Here is an 18,407-nt window from a genome sequence, read left to right on the forward strand (position 1 = left end):
GCCGCCGGGGCCGTTCTGGCGTAGGATTCAACGCGCTGGTCCCGCTATGCGGCTTGGCACCGCCAGTCTCCGGACTTAGTTTATTTTCGGGGGAAAAAAATTATCCGAAGAGGAAAAGCCAAAAGCCGAAAAATTAAAAATAAATATTATCAAAAAATAAAAAAACGGGCAAAAAATATAAGGGGTGCAACACGAGGACTTCCCAGGGGGTCACCCATCCTAGTACTACTCTCGCCCAAGCCCGCTTAACTGCGGAGTTCTGATGGGATCCGGTGCATTAGTGCTGGTATGATCGCACCCATGACATGCCCTTCGAAACTCCCTTTTATGACAAAGCAACAGACCTCGACGGCCCGAGACATTCGCGCCGCCGGGGCCGTTCTGGCGTAGGATTCAAAGCGCTGGTCCCGCTATGCGGCATGGCACCGCCAGTCTCCGGACTCAGTTTATTTTCGGGGGAAAAAAATTATCCGAAGAGGAAAAACCAAAAGCCGAAAAATTAAAAATAAATATTATCAAAAAATAAAAAAGCGGGCAAAAAATAAAAGGGGGGCAACAAGAGGACTTCCCGGGGGTCACCCATCCTAGTACTAATCTTGCCCAAGCACGCTTAACTGCGGAGTTCTGATGGGATCCGGTGCATTAGTGCTGGTATGATCGCACCCATGACATGCCCATCGAAACTCCCTTTTATGACAAAGCAGCAGACCTCGACGGCCCGAGACATTCGCGCCGCCGGGGCCGTTCTGGCGTAGGATTCAACGCGCTGGTCCCGCTATGCGGCATGGCACCGCCAGTCTCCGGACTCAGTTTATTTTCGGAGGAAAAAAATTATCCGAAGAGGAAAAGCCAAAAGCCAAAAAATTAAAAATAAATATTATCAAAAAATAAAAAAGCGGGCAAAAAATAAAAGGGTGCAACACGAGGACTTCCCAGGGGGTCACCCATCCTAGTACTACTCTCGCCCAAGCACGCTTAACTGCGGAGTTCTGATGGGATCCGGTGCATTAGTGCTGGTATGATCGCACCCATGACATGCCCTTCGAAACTCCCTTTTATGACAAAGCAGCAGACCTCGATGGCCCGAAACATTCGTGCCGCCGAGGCCGTTCTGGCGTAGGATTCAACACGCTGGTCCCGCTATGCGGCATGGCACCGCGAGTCTCCGGACTCAGTTTATTTTCGGGAAAAAAAATTATCCGAAGAGAAAAAGCCAAAAGCCGAAAAATTAAAAATAAATATTATCGAAAAATAAAAAAGCGGGCAAAAAATAAAAGGGGTGCAACACGAGGACTTCCCAGGGGGTCACCCATCCTAGTACTACTCTCGCCCAAACACGCTTAACTGCGGAGTTCTGATGGGATCCGGTGCATTAGTGCTGGTATGATCGCACCCATGACTCGCCCATCGAAACTCCCTTTTATGACAAAGCAGCAGACCTCGACGGCCTGAGACATTCGCGCCGCCGGGGCCGTTCTGGCGTAGGATTCAACGCGCTGGTCCCGCTATGCGGCATGGCACCGCCAGTCTCCGGACTCAGTTTATTTTCGGGGGAAAAAAATTATCCGAAGAGGAAAAGCCAAAAGCCGAAAAATTGAAAATAAATATTAAAAATAAAAAAGCGGGCAAAAAATAAAAGGGGTGCAACACGAGGACTTCCCAGGGGGTCACCCATCCTAGTACTACTCTCGCCCAAGCACGCTTAACTGCGGAGTTCTGATGGGATCCGGTGCATTAGTGCTGGTATGATCGCACCCATGACATGCCCATCGAAACTCCCTTTTATGACAAAGCAGCAGACCTCGACGGCCCGAGACATTCGCGCCGCCGGGGCCGTTCTGGCGTAGGATTCAACGCGCTGGTCCCGCTATGCGGCTTGGCACCGCCAGTCTCCGGACTTAGTTTATTTTCGGGGGAAAAAAATTATCCGAAGAGGAAAAGCCAAAAGCCGAAAAATTAAAAATAAATATTATCAAAAAATAAAAAAACGGGCAAAAAATATAAGGGGTGCAACACGAGGACTTCCCAGGGGGTCACCCATCCTAGTACTACTCTCGCCCAAGCCCGCTTAACTGCGGAGTTCTGATGGGATCCGGTGCATTAGTGCTGGTATGATCGCACCCATGACATGCCCTTCGAAACTCCCTTTTATGACAAAGCAACAGACCTCGACGGCCCGAGACATTCGCGCCGCCGGGGCCGTTCTGGCGCAGGATTCAAAGCGCTGGTCCCGCTATGCGGCATGGCACCGCCAGTCTCCGGACTCAGTTTATTTTCGAGGGAAAAAAATTATCCGAAGAGGAAAAACCAAAAGCCGAAAAATTATAAATAAATATTATCAAAAAATAAAAAAGCGGGCAAAAAATAAAAGGGGGGCAACAAGAGGACTTCCCGGGGGTCACCCATCCTAGTACTAATCTTGCCCAAGCACGCTTAACTGCGGAGTTCTGATCGGATCCGGTGCATTAGTGCTGGTATGATCGCACCCATGACATGCCCATCGAAACTCCCTTTTATGACAAAGCAGCAGACCTCGACGGCCCGAGACATTCGCGCCGCCGGGGCCGTTCTGGCGTAGGATTCAACGCGCTGGTCCCGCTATGCGGCATGGCACCGCCAGTCTCCGGACTCAGTTTATTTTCGGAGGGAAAAAATTATCCGAAGAGGAAAAGCCAAAAGCCAAAAAATTAAAAATAAATATTATCAAAAAATAAAAAAGCGGGCAAAAAATAAAAGGGGTGCAACACGAGGACTTCCCAGGGGGTCACCCATCCTAGTACTACTCTCGCCCAAGCACGCTTAACTGCGGAGTTCTGATGGGATCCGGTGCATTAGTGCTGGTATGATCGCACCCATGACATGCCCTTCGAAACTCCCTTTTATGACAAAGCAGCAGACCTCGATGGCCCGAAACATTCGCGCCGCCGAGGCCGTTCTGGCGTAGGATTCAACACGCTGGTCCCGCTATGCGGCATGGCACCGCGAGTCTCCGGACTCAGTTTATTTTCGGGAAAAAAAATTATCCGAAGAGAAAAAGCCAAAAGCCGAAAAATTAAAAATAAATATTATCGAAAAATAAAAAAGCGGGCAAAAAATAAAAGGGGTGCAACACGAGGACTTCCCAGGGGGTCACCCATCCTAGTACTACTCTCGCCCAAACACGCTTAACTGCGGAGTTCTGATGGGATCCGGTGCATTAGTGCTGGTATGATCGCACCCATAACTCGCCCATCGAAACTCCCTTTTATGACAAAGCAGCAGACCTCGACGGCCTGAGACATTCGCGCCGCCGGGGCCGTTCTGGCGTAGGATTCAACGCGCTGGTCCCGCTATGCGGCATGGCACCGCCAGTCTCCGGACTCAGTTTATTTTCGGGGGAAAAAAATTATCCGAAGAGGAAAAGCCAAAAGCCGAAAAATTGAAAATAAATATTAAAAATAAAAAAGCGGGCAAAAAATAAAAGGGGTGCAACACGAGGACTTCCCAGGGGGTCACCCATCCTAGTACTACTCTCGCCCAAGCACGCTTAACTGCGGAGTTCTGATGGAATCCGGTGCATTAGTGCTGGTATGATCGCACCCATGACATGCCCATCGAAACTCCCTTTTATGACAAAGCAGCAGACCTCGACGGCCCGAGACATTCGCGCCGCCGGGGCCGTTCTGGCGTAGGATTCAACGCGCTGGTCCCGCTATGCGGCTTGGCACCGCCAGTCTCCGGACTTAGTTTATTTTCGGGGGAAAAAAATTATCCGAAGAGGAAAAGCCAAAAGCCGAAAAATTAAAAATAAATATTATCAAAAAATAAAAAAACGGGCAAAAAATATAAGGGGTGCAACACGAGGACTTCCCAGGGGGTCACCCATCCTAGTACTACTCTCGCCCAAGCCCGCTTAACTGCGGAGTTCTGATGGGATCCGGTGCATTAGTGCTGGTATGATCGCACCCATGACATGCCCTTCGAAACTCCCTTTTATGACAAAGCAACAGACCTCGACGGCCCGAGACATTCGCGCCGCCGGGGCCGTTCTGGCGTAGGATTCAAAGCGCTGGTCCCGCTATGCGGCATGGCACCGCCAGTCTCCGGACTCAGTTTATTTTCGGGGGAAAAAAATTATCCGAAGAGGAAAAACCAAAAGCCGAAAAATTAAAAATAAATATTATCAAAAAATAAAAAAGCGGGCAAAAAATAAAAGGGGGGCAACAAGAGGACTTCCCGGGGGTCACCCATCCTAGTACTAATCTTGCCCAAGCACGCTTAACTGCGGAGTTCTGATGGGATCCGGTGCATTAGTGCTGGTATGATCGCACCCATGACATGCCCATCGAAACTCCCTTTTATGACAAAGCAGCAGACCTCGACGGCCCGAGACATTCGCGCCGCCGGGGCCGTTCTGGCGTAGGATTCAACGCGCTGGTCCCGCTATGCGGCATGGCACCGCCAGTCTCCGGACTCAGTTTATTTTCGGAGGAAAAAAATTATCCGAAGAGGAAAAGCCAAAAGCCAAAAAATTAAAAATAAATATTATCAAAAAATAAAAAAGCGGGCAAAAAATAAAAGGGGTGCAACACGAGGACTTCCCAGGGGGTCACCCATCCTAGTACTACTCTCGCCCAAGCACGCTTAACTGCGGAGTTCTGATGGGATCCGGTGCATTAGTGCTGGTATGATCGCACCCATGACATGCCCTTCGAAACTCCCTTTTATGACAAAGCAGCAGACCTCGATGGCCCGAAACATTCGCGCCGCCGAGGCCGTTCTGGCGTAGGATTCAACACGCTGGTCCCGCTATGCGGCATGGCACCGCGAGTCTCCGGACTCAGTTTATTTTCGGGAAAAAAAATTATCCGAAGAGAAAAAGCCAAAAGCCGAAAAATTAAAAATAAATAATATCGAAAAATAAAAAAGCGGGCAAAAAATAAAAGGGGTGCAACACGAGGACTTCCCAGGGGGTCACCCATCCTAGTACTACTCTCGCCCAAACACGCTTAACTGCGGAGTTCTGATGGGATCCGGTGCATTAGTGCTGGTATGATCGCACCCATGACTCGCCCATCGAAACTCCCTTTTATGACAAAGCAGCAGACCTCGACGGCCTGAGACATTCGCGCCGCCGGGGCCGTTCTGGCGTAGGATTCAACGCGCTGGTCCCGCTATGCGGCATGGCACCGCCAGTCTCCGGACTCAGTTTATTTTCGGGGGAAAAAAATTATCCGAAGAGGAAAAGCCAAAAGCCGAAAAATTGAAAATAAATATTAAAAATAAAAAAGCGGGCAAAAAATAAAAGGGGTGCAACACGAGGACTTCCCAGGGGGTCACCCATCCTAGTACTACTCTCGCCCAAGCACGCTTAACTGCGGAGTTCTGATGGGATCCGGTGCATTAGTGCTGGTATGATCGCACCCATGACATGCCCATCGAAACTCCCTTTTATGACAAAGCAGCAGACCTCGACGGCCCGAGACATTCGCGCCGCCGGGGCCGTTCTGGCGTAGGATTCAACGCGCTGGTCCCGCTATGCGGCATAGCACTGCCAGTCTCCGGACTCAGTTTATTTTCGGGGGAAAAAAATTATCCGAAGAGGAAAAGCCAAAAGCCGAAAAATTAAAAATAAATATTATCAAAAAATAAAAAAGCGGGCAAAAAATAAAAGGGGTGCAACACGAGGACTTCCCAGGGGGTCACCCATCCTAGTACTACTCTCGCCCAAGCACGCTTAACTACGGAGTTCTGATGGGATCCGGTGCCTTAGTGCTGGTATGATCGCACCCATGACATGCCCATCGAAACTCCCTTTTATGACAAAGCAGCAGACCTCGACGGCCCGAGACATTCGCGCCGCCGGGGCCGTTCTGGCGTAGGATTCAACGCGCTGGTCACGCTATGCGGCATGGCACCGCCAGTCTCCGGACTCAGTTTATTTTCGGGGGAAAAAAATTATCCGAAGAAGAAATGCCAAAAGCCGAAAAATTAAAAATAAATATTATCAAAAAATAAAAAAGCGGGCAAAAAATAAAAGGGGTGCAACACGAGGACTTCCCAGGGGGTCACCCATCCTAGTAGTACTCTCGCCCAAGCACGCTTAACTGCGGAGTTCTGATGGGATCCGGTGCATTAGTGCTGGTGTGATCGCACCCATGACATGCCCTTCGAAACTCCCTTTTATGACAAAGCAGCAGCCCTCGACGGCCCGAGACATTCGCGCCGCCGGGGCCGTTCTGGCATAGGATTCAACGCGCGGGTCCCACTATGCGGCATGGCACCGCCAGTCTCCGGACTCAGTTTATTTTCGGGGAAAAAAATTATCCGAAGAGGAAAAGCCAAAAGCCAAAAAATTAAAAATAAATATTATCAAAAAATAAAAAAGCGGGCAAAAAATAAAAGGGGTGCAACACGAGGACTTCCCAGGGGGTCACCCATCCTAGTACTACTCTCGCCCAAGCACGCTTAACTGCGGAGTTCTGATGGGATCCGGTGCATTAGTGCTGGTATGATCGCACCCATGACATGCCCTTCGAAACTCCCTTTTATGACAAAGCAGCAGACCTCGATGGCCCGAAACATTCGCGCCGCCGAGGCCGTTCTGGCGTAGGATTCAACACGCTGGTCCCGCTATGCGGCATGGCACCGCGAGTCTCCGGACTCAGTTTATTTTCGGGAAAAAAAATTATCCGAAGAGAAAAAGCCAAAAGCCGAAAAATTAAAAATAAATAATATCGAAAAATAAAAAAGCGGGCAAAAAATAAAAGGGGTGCAACACGAGGACTTCCCAGGGGGTCACCCATCCTAGTACTACTCTCGCCCAAACACGCTTAACTGCGGAGTTCTGATGGGATCCGGTGCATTAGTGCTGGTATGATCGCACCCATGACTCGCCCATCGAAACTCCCTTTTATGACAAAGCAGCAGACCTCGACGGCCTGAGACATTCGCGCCGCCGGGGCCGTTCTGGCGTAGGATTCAACGCGCTGGTCCCGCTATGCGGCATGGCACCGCCAGTCTCCGGACTCAGTTTATTTTCGGGGGAAAAAAATTATCCGAAGAGGAAAAGCCAAAAGCCGAAAAATTGAAAATAAATATTAAAAATAAAAAAGCGGGCAAAAAATAAAAGGGGTGCAACACGAGGACTTCCCAGGGGGTCACCCATCCTAGTACTACTCTCGCCCAAGCACGCTTAACTGCGGAGTTCTGATGGGATCCGGTGCATTAGTGCTGGTATGATCGCACCCATGACATGCCCATCGAAACTCCCTTTTATGACAAAGCAGCAGACCTCGACGGCCCGAGACATTCGCGCCGCCGGGGCCGTTCTGGCGTAGGATTCAACGCGCTGGTCCCGCTATGCGGCATAGCACTGCCAGTCTCCGGACTCAGTTTATTTTCGGGGGAAAAAAATTATCCGAAGAGGAAAAGCCAAAAGCCGAAAAATTAAAAATAAATATTATCAAAAAATAAAAAAGCGGGCAAAAAATAAAAGGGGTGCAACACGAGGACTTCCCAGGGGGTCACCCATCCTAGTACTACTCTCGCCCAAGCACGCTTAACTACGGAGTTCTGATGGGATCCGGTGCCTTAGTGCTGGTATGATCGCACCCATGACATGCCCATCGAAACTCCCTTTTATGACAAAGCAGCAGACCTCGACGGCCCGAGACATTCGCGCCGCCGGGGCCGTTCTGGCGTAGGATTCAACGCGCTGGTCACGCTATGCGGCATGGCACCGCCAGTCTCCGGACTCAGTTTATTTTCGGGGGAAAAAAATTATCCGAAGAAGAAATGCCAAAAGCCGAAAAATTAAAAATAAATATTATCAAAAAATAAAAAAGCGGGCAAAAAATAAAAGGGGTGCAACACGAGGACTTCCCAGGGGGTCACCCATCCTAGTAGTACTCTCGCCCAAGCACGCTTAACTGCGGAGTTCTGATGGGATCCGGTGCATTAGTGCTGGTGTGATCGCACCCATGACATGCCCTTCGAAACTCCCTTTTATGACAAAGCAGCAGCCCTCGACGGCCCGAGACATTCGCGCCGCCGGGGCCGTTCTGGCATAGGATTCAACGCGCGGGTCCCACTATGCGGCATGGCACCGCCAGTCTCCGGACTCAGTTTATTTTCGGGGAAAAAAATTATCCGAAGAGGAAAAGCCAAAAGCCAAAAAATTAAAAATAAATATTATCAAAAAATAAAAAAGCGGGCAAAAAATAAAAGGGGTGCAACACGAGGACTTCCCAGGGGGTCACCCATCCTAGTACTACTCTCGCCCAAGCACGCTTAACTGCGGAGTTCTGATGGGATCCGGTGCATTAGTGCTGGTATGATCGCACCCATGACATGCCCTTCGAAACTCCCTTTTATGACAAAGCAGCAGACCTCGATGGCCCGAAACATTCGCGCCGCCGAGGCCGTTCTGGCGTAGGATTCAACACGCTGGTCCCGCTATGCGGCATGGCACCGCGAGTCTCCGGACTCAGTTTATTTTCGGGAAAAAAAATTATCCGAAGAGAAAAAGCCAAAAGCCGAAAAATTAAAAATAAATAATATCGAAAAATAAAAAAGCGGGCAAAAAATAAAAGGGGTGCAACACGAGGACTTCCCAGGGGGTCACCCATCCTAGTACTACTCTCGCCCAAACACGCTTAACTGCGGAGTTCTGATGGGATCCGGTGCATTAGTGCTGGTATGATCGCACCCATGACTCGCCCATCGAAACTCCCTTTTATGACAAAGCAGCAGACCTCGACGGCCTGAGACATTCGCGCCGCCGGGGCCGTTCTGGCGTAGGATTCAACGCGCTGGTCCCGCTATGCGGCATGGCACCGCCAGTCTCCGGACTCAGTTTATTTTCGGGGGAAAAAAATTATCCGAAGAGGAAAAGCCAAAAGCCGAAAAATTGAAAATAAATATTAAAAATAAAAAAGCGGGCAAAAAATAAAAGGGGTGCAACACGAGGACTTCCCAGGGGGTCACCCATCCTAGTACTACTCTCGCCCAAGCACGCTTAACTGCGGAGTTCTGATGGGATCCGGTGCATTAGTGCTGGTATGATCGCACCCATGACATGCCCATCGAAACTCCCTTTTATGACAAAGCAGCAGACCTCGACGGCCCGAGACATTCGCGCCGCCGGGGCCGTTCTGGCGTAGGATTCAACGCGCTGGTCCCGCTATGCGGCATAACACTGCCAGTCTCCGGACTCAGTTTATTTTCGGGGGAAAAAAATTATCCGAAGAGGAAAAGCCAAAAGCCGAAAAATTAAAAATAAATATTATCAAAAAATAAAAAAGCGGGCAAAAAATAAAAGGGGTGCAACACGAGGACTTCCCAGGGGGTCACCCATCCTAGTACTACTCTCGCCCAAGCACGCTTAACTACGGAGTTCTGATGGGATCCGGTGCCTTAGTGCTGGTATGATCGCACCCATGACATGCCCATCGAAACTCCCTTTTATGACAAAGCAGCAGACCTCGACGGCCCGAGACATTCGCGCCGCCGGGGCCGTTCTGGCGTAGGATTCAACGCGCTGGTCACGCTATGCGGCATGGCACCGCCAGTCTCCGGACTCAGTTTATTTTCGGGGGAAAAAAATTATCCGAAGAAGAAATGCCAAAAGCCGAAAAATTAAAAATAAATATTATCAAAAAATAAAAAAGCGGGCAAAAAATAAAAGGGGTGCAACACGAGGACTTCCCAGGGGGTCACCCATCCTAGTAGTACTCTCGCCCAAGCACGCTTAACTGCGGAGTTCTGATGGGATCCGGTGCATTAGTGCTGGTGTGATCGCACCCATGACATGCCCTTCGAAACTCCCTTTTATGACAAAGCAGCAGCCCTCGACGGCCCGAGACATTCGCGCCGCCGGGGCCGTTCTGGCATAGGATTCAACGCGCGGGTCCCACTATGCGGCATGGCACCGCCAGTCTCCGGACTCAGTTTATTTTCGGGGAAAAAAATTATCCGAAGAGAAAAAGCCAAAAGCCGAAGAATTAAAAATAAATATTATCAAAAAATAAAAAAGCGGGCAAAAAATAAAAGAGGTGCAACACGAGGACTTCCCAGGGGTCACCCATCCTAGTACTACTCTCGCCCAAGCATGCTTAACTGCGGAGTTCTGATGGGATCCGGTGCATTAGTGCTGGTATGATCGCAACCATGACATGCCCTTCGAAACTCCCCTTTATGACAAAGCAGCAAACCTCGACGGCCCGAGACATTCGCGCCGCCGGGGCCGTTCTGGCGTAGGATTCAACGCGCGGGTCCCACTATGCGGCATGGCACCGCCAGTCTCCGGACTCAGTTTATTTTCGGGAAAAAAAATTATCCGAAGAGGAAAAGCCAAAAGCCGAAGAATTAAAAATAAATATTATCAAAAAATAAAAAAGCGGGCAAAAAATAAAAGAGGTGCAACACGAGGACTTCCCAGGGGTCACCCATCCTAGTACTACTCTCGCCCAAGCATGCTTAACTGCGGAGTTCTGATGGGATCCGGTGCATTATTGCTGGTATGATCGCAACCATGACATGCCCTTCGAAACTCCCCTTTATGACAAAGCAGCAGACCTCGACGGCCCGAGACATTCGCGCCGCCGGGGCCGTTCTGGCGTAGGATTCAACGCGCTGGTCCCGCTATGCGGCATGGCACCGCCAGTCTCCGGACTCAGTTTATTTTCGGGGGAAAAAAATTATCCGAAGAAGAAAACTCAAAAGCCGAAAAATTAAAAATAAATATTATCAAAAAATAAAAAAGGGGGCAAAAAATAAAAGGGGTGCAACACGAGGACTTCCCAGGGGGTCACCCATCCTAGTACTACTCTCGCCCAAGCACGCTTAACTGCGGAGTTCTGATGGGATCCGGTGCATTAGTGCTGGTATGATCGCACGCATGACATGCCCTTCGAAACTACCTTTTATGACAAAGCAGCAGACCTCGACGGCCCGAGACATTCGCGCCGCCGGGGCCGTTCTGGCGTAGGATTCAACGCGCTGGTCCCGCTATGCGGCATGGCACCGCCAGTCTCCGGACTCAGTTTATTTTCGGGGAAAAAAAATTATCCGAAGAGGAAAAGCCAAAAGCCGAAAAATTAAAAATAAATATTATGAAAAAATAAAAAAGCGGGCAAAAAATAAATGGGGTGCAACACGAGGACTTCCCAGGGGGTCACCCATCCTAGTACTACTCTCGCCCAAGCCCGCTTAACTGCGGAGTTCTGATGGGATCCGGTGCATTAGTGCTGGTATGATCGCACCCATGATATGCCCCTCGAAACTCCCTTTTATGACAAAGCAGCAGACCTCGACGGCCCGAGACATTCGCGCCGCCGGGGCCGTTCTGGCGTAGGATTCAACGCGCTGCTCCCGCTATGCGGCATGGCACCGCCAGTCTCCGGACTCAGTTTATTTTCGGGGGAAAAAAATTATCCGAAGAGGAAAAGCCAAAAGCCGAAAAATTAAAAATAAATATTATCAAAAAATAAAAAAGCGGGCAAAAAATAAAAGGGGTGCAACACGAGGACTTCCCAGGGGGTCACCCATCCTAGTAGTACTCTCGCCCAAGCACGCTTAACTGCGGAGTTCTGATGGGATCCGGTGCATTAGTGCTGGTGTGATCGCACCCATGACATGCCCTTCGAAACTCCCTTTTATGACAAAGCAGCAGCCCTCGACGGCCCGAGACATTCGCGCCGCCGGGGCCGTTCTGGCATAGGATTCAACGCGCGGGTCCCACTATGCGGCATGGCACCGCCAGTCTCCGGACTCAGTTTATTTTCGGGGAAAAAAATTATCCGAAGAGAAAAAGCCAAAAGCCGAAGAATTAAAAATAAATATTATCAAAAAATAAAAAAGCGGGCAAAAAATAAAAGAGGTGCAACACGAGGACTTCCCAGGGGTCACCCATCCTAGTACTACTCTCGCCCAAGCATGCTTAACTGCGGAGTTCTGATGGGATCCGGTGCATTAGTGCTGGTATGATCGCAACCATGACATGCCCTTCGAAACTCCCCTTTATGACAAAGCAGCAGACCTCGACGGCCCGAGACATTCGCGCCGCCGGGGCCGTTCTGGCGTAGGATTCAACGCGCGGGTCCCACTATGCGGCATGGCACCGCCAGTCTCCGGACTCAGTTTATTTTCGGGAAAAAAAATTATCCGAAGAGGAAAAGCCAAAAGCCGAAGAATTAAAAATAAATATTATCAAAAAATAAAAAAGCGGGCAAAAAATAAAAGAGGTGCAACACGAGGACTTCCCAGGGGTCACCCATCCTAGTACTACTCTCGCCCAAGCATGCTTAACTGCGGAGTTCTGATGGGATCCGGTGCATTAGTGCTGGTATGATCGCAACCATGACATGCCCTTCGAAACTCCCCTTTATGACAAAGCAGCAGACCTCGACGGCCCGAGACATTCGCGCCGCCGGGGCCGTTCTGGCGTAGGATTCAACGCGCTGGTCCCGCTATGCGGCATGGCACCGCCAGTCTCCGGACTCAGTTTATTTTCGGGGAAAAAAAATTATCCGAAGAAGAAAACTCAAAAGCCGAAAAATTAAAAATAAATATTATCAAAAAATAAAAAAGGGGGCAAAAAATAAAAGGGGTGCAACACGAGGACTTCCCAGGGGGTCACCCATCCTAGTACTACTCTCGCCCAAGCACGCTTAACTGCGGAGTTCTGATGGGATCCGGTGCATTAGTGCTGGTATGATCGCACGCATGACATGCCCTTCGAAACTACCTTTTATGACAAAGCAGCAGACCTCGACGGCCCGAGACATTCGCGCCGCCGGGGCCGTTCTGGCGTAGGATTCAACACGCTGGTCCCGCTATGCGGCATGGCACCGCCAGTCTCCGGACTCAGTTTATTTTCGGGGAAAAAAAATTATCCGAAGAGGAAAAGCCAAAAGCCGAAAAATTAAAAATAAATATTATGAAAAAATAAAAAAGCGGGCAAAAAATAAATGGGGTGCAACACGAGGACTTCCCAGGGGGTCACCCATCCTAGTACTACTCTCGCCCAAGCCCGCTTAACTGCGGAGTTCTGATGGGATCCGGTGCATTAGTGCTGGTATGATCGCACCCATGATATGCCCCTCGAAACTCCCTTTTATGACAAAGCAGCAGACCTCGACGGCCCGAGACATTCGCGCCGCCGGGGCCGTTCTGGCGTAGGATTCAACGCGCTGCTCCCGCTATGCGGCATGGCACCGCCAGTCTCCGGACTCAGTTTATTTTCGGGGGAAAAAAATTATCCGAAGAGGAAAAGCCAAAAGCCGAAAAATTAAAAATAAATATTATCAAAAAATAAAAAAGCGGGCAAAAAATAAAAGGGGTGCAACACGAGGACTTCCCAGGGGGTCACCCATCCTAGTACTACTCTCGCCCAAGCACGCTTAACTACGGAGTTCTGATGGGATCCGGTGCCTTAGTGCTGGTATGATCGCACCCATGACATGCCCATCGAAACTCCCTTTTATGACAAAGCAGCAGACCTCGACGGCCCGAGACATTCGCGCCGCCGGGGCCGTTCTGGCGTAGGATTCAACGCGCTGGTCACGCTATGCGGCATGATACCGCCAGTCTCCGGACTCAGTTTATTTTCGGGGGAAAAAAATTATCCGAAGAAGAAAAGCCAAAAGCCGAAAAATTAAAAATAAATATTATCAAAAAATAAAAAAGCGGGCAAAAAATAAAAGGGGTGCAACACGAGGACTTCCCAGGGGGTCACCCATCCTAGTAGTACTCTCGCCCAAGCACGCTTAACTGCGGAGTTCTGATGGGATCCGGTGCATTAGTGCTGGTATGATCGGACCCATGACATGCCCTTCGAAACTCCCTTTTATGACAAAGCAGCAGACCTCGACGGCCCGAGACATTCGCGCCGCCGGGGCCGTTCTGGCATAGGATTCAACGCGCGGGTCCCACTATGCGGCATGGCACCGCCAGTCTCCGGACTCAGTTTATTTTCGGGGAAAAAAATTATCCGAAGAGGAAAAGCCAAAAGCCGAAGAATTAAAAATAAATATTATCAAAAAATAAAAAAGCGGGCAAAAAATAAAAGAGGTGCAACACGAGGACTTCCCAGGGGTCACCCATCCTAGTACTACTCTCGCCCAAGCATGCTTAACTGCGGAGTTCTGATGGGATCCGGTGCATTAGTGCGGGTATGATCGCAACCATGACATGCCCTTCGAAACTCCCCTTTATGACAAAGCAGCAGACCTCGACGGCCCGAGACATTCGCGCCGCCGGGGCCGTTCTGGCGTAGGATTCAACGCGCTGGTCCCGCTATGCGGCATGGCACCGCCAGTCTCCGGACTCAGTTTATTTTCGGGGAAAAAAAATTATCCGAAGAGGAAAAGCCAAAAGCCGAAAAATTAAAAATAAATATTATGAAAAAATAAAAAAGCGGGCAAAAAATAAATGGGGTGCAACACGAGGACTTCCCAGGGGGTCACCCATCCTAGTACTACTCTCGCCCAAGCCCGCTTAACTGCGGAGTTCTGATGGGATCCGGTGCATTAGTGCTGGTATGATCGCACCCATGATATGCCCTTCGAAACTCCCTTTTATGACAAAGCAGCAGACCTCGACGGCCCGAGACATTCGCGCCGCCGGGGCCGTTCTGGCGTAGGATTCAACGCGCTGCTCCCGCTATGCGGCATGGCACCGCCAGTCTCCGGACTCAGTTTATTTTCGGGGGAAAAAAATTATCCGAAGAGGAAAAGCCAAAAGCCGAAAAATTAAAAATAAATATTATCAAAAAATAAAATAGCGGGCAAAAAATAAAAGGGGTGCAACACGAGGACTTCCCAGGGGGTCACCCATCCTAGTACTACTCTCGCCCAAGCACGCTTAACTACGGAGTTCTGATGGGATCCGGTGCCTTAGTGCTGGTATGATCGCACCCATGACATGCCCATCGAAACTCCCTTTTATGACAAAGCAGCAGACCTCGACGGCCCGAGACATTCGCGCCGCCGGGGCCGTTCTGGCGTAGGATTCAACGCGCTGGTCACGCTATGCGGCATGATACCGCCAGTCTCCGGACTCAGTTTATTTTCGGGGGAAAAAAATTATCCGAAGAAGAAAAGCCAAAAGCCGAAAAATTAAAAATAAATATTATCAAAAAATAAAAAAGCGGGCAAAAAATAAAAGGGGTGCAACACGAGGACTTCCCAGGGGGTCACCCATCCTAGTAGTACTCTCGCCCAAGCACGCTTAACTGCGGAGTTCTGATGGGATCCGGTGCATTAGTGCTGGTATGATCGGACCCATGACATGCCCTTCGAAACTCCCTTTTATGACAAAGCAGCAGACCTCGACGGCCCGAGACATTCGCGCCGCCGGGGCCGTTCTGGCATAGGATTCAACGCGCGGGTCCCACTATGCGGCATGGCACCGCCAGTCTCCGGACTCAGTTTATTTTCGGGGAAAAAAATTATCCGAAGAGGAAAAGCCAAAAGCCGAAGAATTAAAAATAAATATTATCAAAAAATAAAAAAGCGGGCAAAAAATAAAAGAGGTGCAACACGAGGACTTCCCAGGGGTCACCCATCCTAGTACTACTCTCGCCCAAGCATGCTTAACTGCGGAGTTCTGATGGGATCCGGTGCATTAGTGCGGGTATGATCGCAACCATGACATGCCCTTCGAAACTCCCCTTTATGACAAAGCAGCAGACCTCGACGGCCCGAGACATTCGCGCCGCCGGGGCCGTTCTGGCGTAGGATTCAACGCGCTGGTCCCGCTATGCGGCATGGCACCGCCAGTCTCCGGACTCAGTTTATTTTCGGGGAAAAAAAATTATCCGAAGAGGAAAAGCCAAAAGCCGAAAAATTAAAAATAAATATTATGAAAAAATAAAAAAGCGGGCAAAAAATAAATGGGGTGCAACACGAGGACTTCCCAGGGGGTCACCCATCCTAGTACTACTCTCGCCCAAGCCCGCTTAACTGCGGAGTTCTGATGGGATCCGGTGCATTAGTGCTGGTATGATCGCACCCATGATATGCCCTTCGAAACTCCCTTTTATGACAAAGCAGCAGACCTCGACGGCCCGAGACATTCGCGCCGCCGGGGCCGTTCTGGCGTAGGATTCAACGCGCTGCTCCCGCTATGCGGCATGGCACCGCCAGTCTCCGGACTCAGTTTATTTTCGGGGGAAAAAAATTATCCGAAGAGGAAAAGCCAAAAGCCGAAAAATTAAAAATAAATATTATCAAAAAATAAAATAGCGGGCAAAAAATAAAAGGGGTGCAACACGAGGACTTCCCAGGGGGTCACCCATCCTAGTACTACTCTCGCCCAAGCACGCTTAACTACGGAGTTCTGATGGGATCCGGTGCCTTAGTGCTGGTATGATCGCACCCATGACATGCCCATCGAAACTCCCTTTTATGACAAAGCAGCAGACCTCGACGGCCCGAGACATTCGCGCCGCCGGGGCCGTTCTGGCGTAGGATTCAATGCGCTGGTCACGCTATGCGGCATGGCACCGGCAGTCTCCGGACTCAGTTTATTTTCGGGGGAAAAAAATTATCCGAAGAAGAAAAGCCACAAGCCGAAAAATTAAAAATAAATATTATCAAAAAATAAAAAAGCGGGCAAAAAATAAAAGGGGTGCAACACGAGGACTTCCCAGGGGGTCACCCATCCTAGTAGTACTCTCGCCCAAGCACGCTTAACTGCGGAGTTCTGATGGGATCCGGTGCATTAGTGCTGGTATGATCGCACCCATGACATGCCCTTCGAAACTCCCTTTTATGACAAAGCAGCAGACCTCGACGGCCTGAGACATTCGCGCCGCCGGGGCCGTTCTGGCATATGATTCAACGCGCGGGTCCCACTATGCGGCATGGCACCGCCAGTCTCCGGACTCAGTTTATTTTCGGGGGAAAAAAATTATCCGAAGAAGAAAAGCCACAAGCCGAAAAATTAAAAATAAATATTATCAAAAAATAAAAAAGCGGGCAAAAAATAAAAGGGGTGCAACACGAGGACTTCCCAGGGGGTCACCCATCCTAGTAGTACTCTCGCACAAGCACGCTTAACTGCGGAGTTCTGATGGGATCCGGTGCATTAGTGCTGGTATGATCGCACCCATGACATGCCCTTCGAAACTCCCTTTTATGACAAAGCAGCAGACCTCGACGACCCGAGACATTCGCGCCGCCGGGGCCGTTCTGGCGTAGGATTCAATGCGCTGGTCCCGCTATGCGGCATGGCACCGCCAGTCTCCGGACTCAGTTTATTTTTGGGGGAAAAAAATTATCCGAAGAAGAAAACTCAAAAGCCGAAAAATTAAAAATAAATATTATCAAAAAATAAAAAAGGGGGCAAAAAATAAAAGAGGTGCAACACGAGGACTTCCCAGGGGGTCACCCATCCTAGTACTACTCTCGCCCAAGCACGCTTAACTGCGGAGTTCTGATTGGATCCGGTGCATTAGTGCTGGTATGATCGCACGCATGACATGCCCTTCGAAACTACCTTTTATGACAAAGCAGCAGACCTCGGCGGCCCGAGACATTCGCGCCGCCGGGGCCGTTCTGGCGTAGGATTCAACGCGCTGGTCCCGCTATGCGGCATGGCACCGCCAGTCTCCGGACTCAGTTTATTTTCGGGGAAAAAAAATTATCCGAAGAGGAAAAGCCAAAAGCCGAAAAATTAAAAATAAATATTATGAAAAAATAAAAAAGCGGGCAAAAAATAAATGGGGTGCAACACGAGGACTTCCCAGGGGGTCACCCATCCTAGTACTACTCTCGCCCAAGCCCGCTTAACTGCGGAGTTCTGATGGGATCCGGTGCATTAGTGCTGGTATGATCGCACCCATGATATGCCCTTCGAAACTCCCTTTTATGACAAAGCAGCAGACCTCAACGGCCCGAGACATTCGCGCCGCCGGGGCCGTTCTGGCGTATGATTCAACGCGCTGGTCCCGCTATGCGGCATGGCACCGCCAGTCTCCGGACTCAGTTTATTTTCGGGGGAAAAAAATTATCCGAAGAGGAAAAGCCAAAAGCCGAAAAATTAAAAATAAATATTATCAAAAAATAAAAAAGCGGGCAAAAAATAAAAGGGGTGCAACACGAGGACTTCCCAGGGGGTCACCCATCCTAGTACTACTCTCGCCCAAGCACGCTTAACTACGGAGTTCTGATGGGATCCGGTGCCTTAGTGCTGGTATGATCGCACCCATGACATGCCCATCGAAACTCCCTTTTATGACAAAGCAGCAGACCTCGACGGCCCGAGACATTCGCGCCGCCGGGGCCGTTCTGGCGTAGGATTCAACGCGCTGGTCACGCTATGCGGCATGGCACCGCCAGTCTCCGGACTCAGTTTATTTTCGGGGGAAAAAAATTATCCGAAGAAGAAAAGCCAAAAGCCGAAAAATTAAAAATAAATATTAT

At 49.9% G+C, this 18,407-nt stretch overlaps 41 non-coding genes and 9 pseudogenes across 41 annotated transcripts; all 50 read right to left on the reverse strand.

Annotated features, from left to right (window-relative positions):
- Positions 1-181: 181 nt before the first annotated feature.
- On the reverse strand, positions 182-300 carry LOC149767332 (5S ribosomal RNA). The gene has a single exon (XR_016402924.1). It is a non-coding gene; the product is annotated as a 5S ribosomal RNA (ribosomal RNA).
- A 247-nt stretch (positions 301-547) lies between these two features.
- Positions 548-665, reverse strand: LOC149767333 (5S ribosomal RNA; annotated as a pseudogene).
- Positions 666-911: 246 nt separating this feature from the next.
- On the reverse strand, positions 912-1,030 carry LOC149767334 (5S ribosomal RNA). The gene has a single exon (XR_016412454.1). It is a non-coding gene; the product is annotated as a 5S ribosomal RNA (ribosomal RNA).
- A 246-nt stretch (positions 1,031-1,276) lies between these two features.
- On the reverse strand, positions 1,277-1,395 carry LOC149767335 (5S ribosomal RNA). The gene has a single exon (XR_016401122.1). It is a non-coding gene; the product is annotated as a 5S ribosomal RNA (ribosomal RNA).
- A 243-nt stretch (positions 1,396-1,638) lies between these two features.
- On the reverse strand, positions 1,639-1,757 carry LOC149767336 (5S ribosomal RNA). Its single transcript, XR_016411656.1, has one exon. It is a non-coding gene; the product is annotated as a 5S ribosomal RNA (ribosomal RNA).
- A 247-nt stretch (positions 1,758-2,004) lies between these two features.
- On the reverse strand, positions 2,005-2,123 carry LOC149767337 (5S ribosomal RNA). Its single transcript, XR_016402926.1, has one exon. It is a non-coding gene; the product is annotated as a 5S ribosomal RNA (ribosomal RNA).
- A 247-nt stretch (positions 2,124-2,370) lies between these two features.
- Positions 2,371-2,488, reverse strand: LOC149767338 (5S ribosomal RNA; annotated as a pseudogene).
- A 247-nt stretch (positions 2,489-2,735) lies between these two features.
- On the reverse strand, positions 2,736-2,854 carry LOC149767339 (5S ribosomal RNA). The gene has a single exon (XR_016411657.1). It is a non-coding gene; the product is annotated as a 5S ribosomal RNA (ribosomal RNA).
- Positions 2,855-3,100: 246 nt separating this feature from the next.
- Positions 3,101-3,219, reverse strand: LOC149767340 (5S ribosomal RNA). The gene has a single exon (XR_016401123.1). It is a non-coding gene; the product is annotated as a 5S ribosomal RNA (ribosomal RNA).
- A 243-nt stretch (positions 3,220-3,462) lies between these two features.
- On the reverse strand, positions 3,463-3,581 carry LOC149767341 (5S ribosomal RNA). Its single transcript, XR_016402097.1, has one exon. It is a non-coding gene; the product is annotated as a 5S ribosomal RNA (ribosomal RNA).
- Positions 3,582-3,828: 247 nt separating this feature from the next.
- On the reverse strand, positions 3,829-3,947 carry LOC149767342 (5S ribosomal RNA). The gene has a single exon (XR_016402927.1). It is a non-coding gene; the product is annotated as a 5S ribosomal RNA (ribosomal RNA).
- A 247-nt stretch (positions 3,948-4,194) lies between these two features.
- Positions 4,195-4,312, reverse strand: LOC149767343 (5S ribosomal RNA; annotated as a pseudogene).
- A 247-nt stretch (positions 4,313-4,559) lies between these two features.
- Positions 4,560-4,678, reverse strand: LOC149767344 (5S ribosomal RNA). Its single transcript, XR_016411658.1, has one exon. It is a non-coding gene; the product is annotated as a 5S ribosomal RNA (ribosomal RNA).
- A 246-nt stretch (positions 4,679-4,924) lies between these two features.
- On the reverse strand, positions 4,925-5,043 carry LOC149767345 (5S ribosomal RNA). The gene has a single exon (XR_016401124.1). It is a non-coding gene; the product is annotated as a 5S ribosomal RNA (ribosomal RNA).
- A 243-nt stretch (positions 5,044-5,286) lies between these two features.
- On the reverse strand, positions 5,287-5,405 carry LOC149767346 (5S ribosomal RNA). The gene has a single exon (XR_016411659.1). It is a non-coding gene; the product is annotated as a 5S ribosomal RNA (ribosomal RNA).
- A 247-nt stretch (positions 5,406-5,652) lies between these two features.
- LOC149767347 (5S ribosomal RNA) lies at positions 5,653-5,771 on the reverse strand. The gene has a single exon (XR_016400762.1). It is a non-coding gene; the product is annotated as a 5S ribosomal RNA (ribosomal RNA).
- A 247-nt stretch (positions 5,772-6,018) lies between these two features.
- LOC149767348 (5S ribosomal RNA) lies at positions 6,019-6,137 on the reverse strand. Its single transcript, XR_016406462.1, has one exon. It is a non-coding gene; the product is annotated as a 5S ribosomal RNA (ribosomal RNA).
- Positions 6,138-6,383: 246 nt separating this feature from the next.
- LOC149767349 (5S ribosomal RNA) lies at positions 6,384-6,502 on the reverse strand. Its single transcript, XR_016411661.1, has one exon. It is a non-coding gene; the product is annotated as a 5S ribosomal RNA (ribosomal RNA).
- Positions 6,503-6,748: 246 nt separating this feature from the next.
- Positions 6,749-6,867, reverse strand: LOC149767350 (5S ribosomal RNA). Its single transcript, XR_016401125.1, has one exon. It is a non-coding gene; the product is annotated as a 5S ribosomal RNA (ribosomal RNA).
- A 243-nt stretch (positions 6,868-7,110) lies between these two features.
- Positions 7,111-7,229, reverse strand: LOC149767351 (5S ribosomal RNA). The gene has a single exon (XR_016411662.1). It is a non-coding gene; the product is annotated as a 5S ribosomal RNA (ribosomal RNA).
- Positions 7,230-7,476: 247 nt separating this feature from the next.
- Positions 7,477-7,595, reverse strand: LOC149767352 (5S ribosomal RNA). The gene has a single exon (XR_016400763.1). It is a non-coding gene; the product is annotated as a 5S ribosomal RNA (ribosomal RNA).
- Positions 7,596-7,842: 247 nt separating this feature from the next.
- On the reverse strand, positions 7,843-7,961 carry LOC149767353 (5S ribosomal RNA). Its single transcript, XR_016406463.1, has one exon. It is a non-coding gene; the product is annotated as a 5S ribosomal RNA (ribosomal RNA).
- Positions 7,962-8,207: 246 nt separating this feature from the next.
- LOC149767354 (5S ribosomal RNA) lies at positions 8,208-8,326 on the reverse strand. Its single transcript, XR_016411663.1, has one exon. It is a non-coding gene; the product is annotated as a 5S ribosomal RNA (ribosomal RNA).
- Positions 8,327-8,572: 246 nt separating this feature from the next.
- Positions 8,573-8,691, reverse strand: LOC149767355 (5S ribosomal RNA). Its single transcript, XR_016401126.1, has one exon. It is a non-coding gene; the product is annotated as a 5S ribosomal RNA (ribosomal RNA).
- Positions 8,692-8,934: 243 nt separating this feature from the next.
- Positions 8,935-9,053, reverse strand: LOC149767356 (5S ribosomal RNA). Its single transcript, XR_016411664.1, has one exon. It is a non-coding gene; the product is annotated as a 5S ribosomal RNA (ribosomal RNA).
- A 247-nt stretch (positions 9,054-9,300) lies between these two features.
- Positions 9,301-9,419, reverse strand: LOC149767357 (5S ribosomal RNA). The gene has a single exon (XR_016400764.1). It is a non-coding gene; the product is annotated as a 5S ribosomal RNA (ribosomal RNA).
- Positions 9,420-9,666: 247 nt separating this feature from the next.
- On the reverse strand, positions 9,667-9,785 carry LOC149767358 (5S ribosomal RNA). Its single transcript, XR_016406464.1, has one exon. It is a non-coding gene; the product is annotated as a 5S ribosomal RNA (ribosomal RNA).
- A 246-nt stretch (positions 9,786-10,031) lies between these two features.
- On the reverse strand, positions 10,032-10,149 carry LOC149767359 (5S ribosomal RNA; annotated as a pseudogene).
- Positions 10,150-10,395: 246 nt separating this feature from the next.
- On the reverse strand, positions 10,396-10,513 carry LOC149767360 (5S ribosomal RNA; annotated as a pseudogene).
- A 247-nt stretch (positions 10,514-10,760) lies between these two features.
- Positions 10,761-10,879, reverse strand: LOC149767361 (5S ribosomal RNA). The gene has a single exon (XR_016402675.1). It is a non-coding gene; the product is annotated as a 5S ribosomal RNA (ribosomal RNA).
- Positions 10,880-11,126: 247 nt separating this feature from the next.
- LOC149767362 (5S ribosomal RNA) lies at positions 11,127-11,245 on the reverse strand. Its single transcript, XR_016402928.1, has one exon. It is a non-coding gene; the product is annotated as a 5S ribosomal RNA (ribosomal RNA).
- Positions 11,246-11,492: 247 nt separating this feature from the next.
- On the reverse strand, positions 11,493-11,611 carry LOC149767363 (5S ribosomal RNA). Its single transcript, XR_016406465.1, has one exon. It is a non-coding gene; the product is annotated as a 5S ribosomal RNA (ribosomal RNA).
- Positions 11,612-11,857: 246 nt separating this feature from the next.
- LOC149767364 (5S ribosomal RNA) lies at positions 11,858-11,975 on the reverse strand (annotated as a pseudogene).
- A 246-nt stretch (positions 11,976-12,221) lies between these two features.
- LOC149767365 (5S ribosomal RNA) lies at positions 12,222-12,339 on the reverse strand (annotated as a pseudogene).
- A 247-nt stretch (positions 12,340-12,586) lies between these two features.
- LOC149767366 (5S ribosomal RNA) lies at positions 12,587-12,705 on the reverse strand. Its single transcript, XR_016402676.1, has one exon. It is a non-coding gene; the product is annotated as a 5S ribosomal RNA (ribosomal RNA).
- Positions 12,706-12,952: 247 nt separating this feature from the next.
- On the reverse strand, positions 12,953-13,071 carry LOC149767367 (5S ribosomal RNA). Its single transcript, XR_016402929.1, has one exon. It is a non-coding gene; the product is annotated as a 5S ribosomal RNA (ribosomal RNA).
- A 247-nt stretch (positions 13,072-13,318) lies between these two features.
- Positions 13,319-13,437, reverse strand: LOC149767368 (5S ribosomal RNA). The gene has a single exon (XR_016400765.1). It is a non-coding gene; the product is annotated as a 5S ribosomal RNA (ribosomal RNA).
- A 247-nt stretch (positions 13,438-13,684) lies between these two features.
- LOC149767369 (5S ribosomal RNA) lies at positions 13,685-13,803 on the reverse strand. Its single transcript, XR_016408167.1, has one exon. It is a non-coding gene; the product is annotated as a 5S ribosomal RNA (ribosomal RNA).
- A 246-nt stretch (positions 13,804-14,049) lies between these two features.
- On the reverse strand, positions 14,050-14,167 carry LOC149767370 (5S ribosomal RNA; annotated as a pseudogene).
- Positions 14,168-14,414: 247 nt separating this feature from the next.
- Positions 14,415-14,533, reverse strand: LOC149767371 (5S ribosomal RNA). Its single transcript, XR_016402930.1, has one exon. It is a non-coding gene; the product is annotated as a 5S ribosomal RNA (ribosomal RNA).
- Positions 14,534-14,780: 247 nt separating this feature from the next.
- LOC149767372 (5S ribosomal RNA) lies at positions 14,781-14,899 on the reverse strand. The gene has a single exon (XR_016400766.1). It is a non-coding gene; the product is annotated as a 5S ribosomal RNA (ribosomal RNA).
- Positions 14,900-15,146: 247 nt separating this feature from the next.
- On the reverse strand, positions 15,147-15,265 carry LOC149767373 (5S ribosomal RNA). Its single transcript, XR_016408168.1, has one exon. It is a non-coding gene; the product is annotated as a 5S ribosomal RNA (ribosomal RNA).
- Positions 15,266-15,511: 246 nt separating this feature from the next.
- On the reverse strand, positions 15,512-15,629 carry LOC149767374 (5S ribosomal RNA; annotated as a pseudogene).
- Positions 15,630-15,876: 247 nt separating this feature from the next.
- LOC149767375 (5S ribosomal RNA) lies at positions 15,877-15,995 on the reverse strand. Its single transcript, XR_016402931.1, has one exon. It is a non-coding gene; the product is annotated as a 5S ribosomal RNA (ribosomal RNA).
- A 247-nt stretch (positions 15,996-16,242) lies between these two features.
- On the reverse strand, positions 16,243-16,361 carry LOC149767376 (5S ribosomal RNA). Its single transcript, XR_016400767.1, has one exon. It is a non-coding gene; the product is annotated as a 5S ribosomal RNA (ribosomal RNA).
- Positions 16,362-16,608: 247 nt separating this feature from the next.
- LOC149767377 (5S ribosomal RNA) lies at positions 16,609-16,727 on the reverse strand. The gene has a single exon (XR_016404151.1). It is a non-coding gene; the product is annotated as a 5S ribosomal RNA (ribosomal RNA).
- A 247-nt stretch (positions 16,728-16,974) lies between these two features.
- On the reverse strand, positions 16,975-17,093 carry LOC149767378 (5S ribosomal RNA). The gene has a single exon (XR_016407882.1). It is a non-coding gene; the product is annotated as a 5S ribosomal RNA (ribosomal RNA).
- A 247-nt stretch (positions 17,094-17,340) lies between these two features.
- Positions 17,341-17,459, reverse strand: LOC149767379 (5S ribosomal RNA). Its single transcript, XR_016407903.1, has one exon. It is a non-coding gene; the product is annotated as a 5S ribosomal RNA (ribosomal RNA).
- A 247-nt stretch (positions 17,460-17,706) lies between these two features.
- Positions 17,707-17,825, reverse strand: LOC149767380 (5S ribosomal RNA). The gene has a single exon (XR_016402932.1). It is a non-coding gene; the product is annotated as a 5S ribosomal RNA (ribosomal RNA).
- Positions 17,826-18,072: 247 nt separating this feature from the next.
- On the reverse strand, positions 18,073-18,191 carry LOC149767381 (5S ribosomal RNA). Its single transcript, XR_016400768.1, has one exon. It is a non-coding gene; the product is annotated as a 5S ribosomal RNA (ribosomal RNA).
- Positions 18,192-18,407: the final 216 nt, after the last annotated feature.

This window comes from Phoenix dactylifera, chromosome 4, assembly GCF_051530095.1.
Source record: "Phoenix dactylifera cultivar Ajwa chromosome 4, Ajwa_hap1_PhDact_Kaust_v1.1, whole genome shotgun sequence".
Taxonomy (NCBI): domain Eukaryota; kingdom Viridiplantae; phylum Streptophyta; class Magnoliopsida; order Arecales; family Arecaceae; genus Phoenix; species Phoenix dactylifera.